Source organism: Balaenoptera musculus, chromosome 6 (assembly GCF_009873245.2).
Source record: "Balaenoptera musculus isolate JJ_BM4_2016_0621 chromosome 6, mBalMus1.pri.v3, whole genome shotgun sequence".
Classification (NCBI taxonomy): Eukaryota; Metazoa; Chordata; class Mammalia; order Artiodactyla; family Balaenopteridae; genus Balaenoptera; species Balaenoptera musculus.
This window is the reverse complement of record NC_045790.1, coordinates 81,600,798-81,606,797: the sequence shown is the minus strand read 5'-3', so window position 1 is coordinate 81,606,797 and position 6,000 is coordinate 81,600,798. Positions and strand designations below refer to the sequence as shown.

Genomic DNA, 6,000 nt, shown 5'->3' with positions numbered 1-6,000 from the left:
AATCTCAGCAACTGCTCTCCCAGCAGTTGCTGAGATTTGGGGAGCAACAGACAAAAGAACTCCATGCTCCCATTCCTGACACCCACCCCCCAGGCCCACATGGACAGCAGCCACAGCCCTGGTGCAGCCGCTGCTCTCACACCCATCCTAGGCCAGGGCCTGCCTGGGGACCCGGCCCCTGACCTTCACATCTGCTCCCAGAGCCCCAGGACCTTGTCACCTGCTGAGGCACTTCTGTCCAGGGCGGAAATCTTCGGGAAGGGGAGGAGGAGGAGGTGGGAGCTCCCACTTGCTGAGCACCTACTAGGGGCTGGGATAGTGCTAAGACCTTCCCACATGTTGTCTCCATTCATCCTCACGACTCTCGTCTAGGTGGGTAGGATGACCCCGTCTTTCAGATAAGGAGACTCAGGTTCAAAGAGGGGCTGCCGGGGTCACCGCTGGCCAGTCACCAAGCTCTGCAAGCAAGAAGGGGACTCGGCATCACCCTAAAGACCTGCGGGACTCACCGTCCATTTGTGAACACCATTTCCTGTAGCTTTGTTCCCTCAGTCACGGCTGGGCTTCCTTCTACAAGTGCAGGATTCCAGATTCACAAAGCATGCTCTCATCAGGCGTCTCTCTGAGCCCCAAAGTCCTGTGAAGGAAGAGTGGGGAAGTCAGCCTCCTGTTTCACAGATGAGGAAGCTGGGGCCCAAGAGCCAATAGGTGGTCAAGCTGACCCAGGTCTCCCTGGCCAGAGTTCTCTGAGAACCCTAGACCCAAAGTTAGTTTTTGCCAGGAATTATTTTGGGGTTCATTGTGATCCTGGGTTGAGATGGCAAGAAAGGAGAAAGCTGCTAATAGCTTTTCACGAAGGAGGAGAGGTAGTACGGGCATGAAGCAGGGTTCAGGGTGGGTCAAGGATTCCGGACAGAGACACATGGTCTGGGTCCCTCAGCCCTGACTCACACTATTGGTTGGACCCAGTCGTTCAGGACCATGGGTGTCCCCAGATGGAGTCAGCATCGTCACCTAAACAGGCCTCATTCTCAGGCCCCATTCTCAACCCCCTTTGTAGTACAAGTAGATGCTATAATGGGTTGCAGAGGGCTGAGCACAAGCCGATACTGGGAGAGTCTTGCCAGTATGCTGAGGCAACAAAGGGGGCTCCCAGAGGCAGTGTGTGTGGTTGGCAGGAGCATGGGCTCTGGAAGCAGATGGAATGTAACGTCAGGTAAGGGGCTTAGCACCCAAGAACCTCAGTTTCCTCATCTGTAAGATGGGGATGACAGGTACCACCTCCAAAAGGCTGTGAGGACTGATGAGTTAATGCATGTAAAGCACTGAGCATGGTGCCTGGTGAGCAGGGAGAACTCAGGGGACAAGAGCTGCTGGGAGTAGTAACAGCAGCATGAGTGGTATCAACAGTGGTGTCCCGGAATGGATAAAGGCCACAGGTTTTGGACTGGGTCTGCAGGGCCTTGGGGCTCTGAGGAGCTACCCCAGAGCTCAGGGGCCACTAGACATGGTGGAATCAGGAAAGGCTAGAAGGGAGCAGAGCCTGGGGCAATTCAACTAATGCAGAGGCTACCTTATCAAGTATGTAAATAATGAATATCATAAAAAGTAGGTGCTTGATGGTGGCAATCTTAGTATAGTACAGTTAGCAGTGCCTCATGGCACCCTGCCTTTCCCCCCATGCAATGCAAGGGGTCTAGGGATGTAGGGAAGTGCCAAATGTTTTTGCTCATTCCCTGTTCCCAGTACCTAGCACAGAGCCAGCCACCTACTAGGTCCTCAATAATTTTTGTTGGATGAAAGAACAATCAGGTATGGCTCTGAATCCAGTCAAAGGAGAGCCTTTTTTTTTTTTTTTTTCCGCACTGCACTGCATGCGGGATCTTAGTACACCGACGAGGGATCGAACCCGTGCCCCCTGCAGTGGAAGCGCGGAGTCTTAACTACTGGACCGCCAGGGAAGTCCGAGCTTCTCTTTTCTGTTTTACATAACAGGCTTCAATGTAGATATTCCTTTGAACGAAAAAGGGTTTTTAAAAAAATAAAATTGAAACCCAATGACGTAGTTCATGCTCCTCCTTTTACAGAAAGTCGGAAGGACTTGCCCAAAGGCACACAGCTCAGCAGCTCGGTCAGTGAGTTCCCACAGACTTAGGCTTTCTCCTCCACCCTGCTAGGTCATCTTCCAGGATGCTGAAGCTGTGGGCCCAAGAGCGGGACTGGGCTGGGCACTGCTGGAGATGAAGCCTCTGGGTGCCTGGTGCCAGAAGTGCAGGGAGGGTGAGGATTCTCCAATCGCTCCCATCACTGGAAATGGACCTTGAGTGCAGTCAAAGATGGCGTCCAAGATTTATGCACCAGGACGTTTACCATCATGTTATTTATAATATTGAAAAATTGGAAACGACCTAGAAACAGTTTAATAAATTATGCCACAACCTTTCAGTGGAATATAATGCAGCTACCTAAATTCATCTCTTTGGAGACTGTTAAATGCTAAGTTAGAATCAAGGCAAGATTCAAACCTCTTAAGGCTGACACCAATTTTTAAAAATACATATATACCAAAAAAAAAAAGGCTGTTGGAAATATATCCTAATGTTAAGAATGGTTATTTCTGGAGAGGTTGGAAGGGGTGGTTAATAAAGGGGGTGGTGATTATTTTTTCTCCTACATATTTTTCTGTACTTTCCAAATTTTCTACAATAAGCTTTAGAATCAGAAAGGGAAAAAAAATTAAGATTCCCTGACCAGGGCCAGGTCCCCCTAAGAGGGTCAAGTCTCACTCATCCTTTGATCCAGTGAATATTCACTCAACATCTTGTTTCAGGCCCTTGTGTCTCCAGACATTGGAAATGTCTCAGCTTAAAGGCATACAAATGCCATTTTTAATCAATTTCATGAGTCAGTCACCGGATATTAATAGGCTGTCTCTTAATTGCTCAACCAACAATTAGAGATCCTGAAAACGTTGTAGTACGTATTTTGCATTTAGGAAAGCAATTTAAATGTTCAAGCTTTAAAGCTCCAAAAGATAGTATTTGTGCCTTTTGCACACTGTAGACTGCTCTTTGTCTTCTAAGAAGGAAGCATGCCAACTCTCTCCCCTGCATAGACTGAAGGTTCTTTTTTCTTCCACCTGATCTTATCACGGGTGCTAAAAGTCCCTGGTGTACTGTGTGATTTTGAACCAGTCCCTTGACCTCTCTGGACTTTAGCGTCCCCTTCTGTAAGGGCTTTTCCAGCAGGAGATTCTTAGCTTCTCTCAGTTTCTTTGGCGGTAGGCAGCTTCCAGTGTCAAAATTAAGAGCTTCAGCCTCCAGACCCCTTGACTGTATCCTTACAAGATACCCCTCAAATTCTGGGCTGTTGATTTCCACATCCAGACTTCCAGGCATTTCAGAGAAGAAGTGGCATCCTTCAGGGGTGATGCTAAGATAAAATCAGCATCCTAAATGGGCAAATCATTCTGATCTAAATCTTTGTGGGCTCCCAGTGCCTCATTAAACAACCAAGGCCCCCAGGCTCTGAATCACAGCTCCTCTTCCCTTGCAGCCCTTCAGGAGGACTTCTGATTATCCCATAAATTACATGGTGTCAGAGGGTATCTGCAGGCTCTTCATCTTGCAATCCAGCCACCAACGTTTTTATGGGATATGGATCCTGCCAGGCTCCTACTCTCCTCCATCCCCATGGTTACCAGGGAGGGCCTAGCAGAACATCTTTCTTGGACATTCACTGGCTCACTCTCCACTGATGTCTCTCCCCTCCCAGGAATGCATTAAATCCTCCGGAATGGAGAGTTCTTTCTACCAGAAGCCTTTGTTCTCAGCTCTCCTGCCAATATGAAGTCTAGGTGGCCTGTGGATCCTGCTGCCTCAGTGAAACTGACTGACTTTCCAGACACTCTTACCCCTCTTGGGAGCTCAAAGGGGCTTTGCCAGTGGTCAGACCCCAAATAGTAGCCATAGTGACCAGCCAGCCAAGCACCATAATGATGGAGCCATAAAAACATCAGGTCAGGGAAGCTGTAAAAACATCAAATGTAAAGAAGGTCAACATCCTCTCAGCTCACACCCTAGGCTCAAAATCTCTGTCTCTCAGCTCCAAGGGGCTTGCCTTTGATTCCCGTGCCTGGAATGCCTCCATCTCACCCCTCTGGCCACTTAGGTCCATCGCCCACCGTGTTAACTTGGGTTTTCCCAGATGTTGCACATCAGGAAGCACCTGCTGGAGGCAGGGAAGGGAAGGCAGCCAATAAGGGGGCGTGGTCCAGCCTCAACCCACTGGGGAGCCCTGGGGGTCAGAGTTCTCCATCCCCCTCAGTCATTGGTTGGAGGCTGCTGGGGAGGACACTTAGTTCTCTGGCACTTCTGACCTGCCATGGGCTCTGGCCAGCAGGATAAGCCCCTGGGAAAAGAGATGCAGATGCTAACACTGGAAATCAGGTGTTCATCACAATGGGAAGGGCAAAGGGATCATCTGCTACAGCTTCTTAGACACTTGGCAAGCAGCTTATCTCCCCTGGGAAGCTGTTCTGGCTACCACGTCCTGTGCCGAGTTAGGCCAGCTTGATCCCCTTTCGTAACCTTGCCTCCATTCAAGGGAAGAGGGAATGTGTGGACACTGGGCCCCAGGGAAGAAAGTGAGTGCCCTAACAGCCAGTGGCTATGAGGATAGGACCCACCTGCTAATATCACCAGGTTTGATGGTCCCTCTCCAACCTGATGCCCCTCCATTCCCAAGGTGATACATTTGTTCTCTCAAGAAAATTTGGGGAACCCAGATGCTTGATGATACATCTCTAGTGGCTGCCTTCCCTTCCCTGCCTTCCCTTCTCAGTCTCCTACAACTTGCACTCAGGTCTACCTCTGGGAAACCCAAACAAAGGTAGCAGGCAATGGGCAAAAATGGTCAGAGAGGTGAGATGGGGGCACCTTTTGGAGAAGTCTGTATAACAAGACTGAATAATATAAAAATGTCAGTCCTTCACAAATTAAATTCTCTGCTTAATACAATTCAATCAAAACCACAGTGGAACAACATTTAGAACTTAGTTTTTAAAAGGAATTTTAAGTTAGTGTATCAGTTTCCTGTTGCTGCTATAACAAATTGCCAAAAACTTAGTGGCTTAAAATAACACAGATTTACTCTCCTACAGTTCTGGAGGGTCAGAAGTCTGAGGTGAAGCGTAAGGAGCTAAAATCGAGATGTTGGCAGGGCTTGTTCCTTCCAAAGGCTCCAGAAGATAATCTGTTCCTTGTCTTTTCCAGCTTCTAGAGGCTGCCTACATTTCTTGGCTTGTGGCCCTGTCATCTTCTCTCTCTGCTACTCCTGCCTCCCTCTTATAAGAAGCATTGTGATTACATTGGGCCAATTTGGATAATCCAAGACACTCTTCTCATATCAAGATCCTTAAATTAATCACATCTGCAAAATCCCCTTTGCCATGTAAGGTAACATTCACAGGTTCCAAGGATTAGGACACAGACATCTTTGGGAGGCCATTATTCAGCCTACTACAGTTAGATTAGACAAATAAATGAATTGGAATTGTTAAGAAACTTTTGATGAAATAAAGGGAAATGAAAGTAAACTTGCTTACTTGATAAATAAACTCTAATAGTTAAAAGTATACTATGTGTAGAAAAATCAGCAGTAACACAGTAGCATAGAAATAGATCCAAGTATATGTTAAAGACTGGTTTAAGATAAATGTGGTAAATCAAATAAGTGGGGAAAGAAAGGAGTGATTATTCAATATATAGTTCAGTTGGTTAATTATATGAGGACAAATAGTTTCCTTACAACTTAAAACAAAAAAAATTATAGGTAGATTAAGGAGTTTAATGTTTAGGAGTTTAATCAGTAAAGTAGTAGAAGGAAATATAAGTAAAAAGTTCAGAGACGAAGAACACTGAGCTCAGCATGTTGTCTATGCTGACCATGAATTTTTATTCTGACTCACAAATTCCTTCCCCCCTCTCTCATCTTTGTAGC

General features: G+C 47.0%; 1 long non-coding RNA gene across 1 annotated transcript in view; it reads right to left on the bottom strand.

The window, feature by feature from the left end:
* Nucleotides 1–515: 515 nt before the first annotated feature.
* The window catches only part of LOC118897556, a 59,526-nt gene continuing 54,041 nt past the window's right edge, over nucleotides 516–6,000 (bottom strand). The window contains exon 3 of the long non-coding RNA XR_005020458.1: nucleotides 516–637. This is a non-coding gene — a long non-coding RNA (uncharacterized LOC118897556). The remainder of the gene's footprint in view (nucleotides 638–6,000) is intronic.